This window comes from Fulmarus glacialis, unplaced genomic scaffold (genome assembly GCF_000690835.1).
Source record: "Fulmarus glacialis isolate BGI_N327 unplaced genomic scaffold, ASM69083v1 scaffold37408, whole genome shotgun sequence".
NCBI lineage: Eukaryota > Metazoa > Chordata > Aves > Procellariiformes > Procellariidae > Fulmarus > Fulmarus glacialis.
This window is the reverse complement of record NW_009230821.1, coordinates 13,084-13,704: the sequence shown is the minus strand read 5'-3', so window position 1 is coordinate 13,704 and position 621 is coordinate 13,084.

The window sequence follows — 621 nt, the reverse complement described above, 5'->3', positions numbered from 1 at the left end:
AAGGAAATGAGCACAAAAGAGATAGATGTGATTCCGTTGGCTCACTAAAAATCATTAAGTTTTACTTTATTACATGCAAGGTAGAAAGCACCTTTTACTCTCTCTTAGCAGACTCCACGTGGTTACTGACATGTTGACAGGCAAGAGTCAATATTTTAAAAAGAAAAGAAAGTGGAAAGAAAGGGTTCATTCCCTCTTCCACAGTCTCTAATACAGACGGGTATATATAGTGCAGACATTTAATACATCTTGCAAAAATGTTTTCTTTGAACATAATAAAGTTTTTGCAGGTTGCAACTTGGTTCTCTTAGAGCACAGCCAGAACAGACAAACGTTGTGCATCCCTGATCTTCCCTGGTGAAGTAGTTGTGTGTTAGAGAGCCTAAAAGATGCAGTATGCTGCTGTATGTTCTCCCAGTGTGTCATATCTGGATTCAGTCAAAAGTTACACTAAGTTTAGCAAATTATTACTCTTACCCATTCAGTATTAGTTGCCACAGTCTATTGTGTTGTGAAGAAAAGGATAAGAAAATCCATCCTGGGTATGTAGGAAGGGATTTGGTAGATCGATGATGACTGTAGAGAAGGGCTTAATGCATGAGAGAGAAATTTGTGATAAGG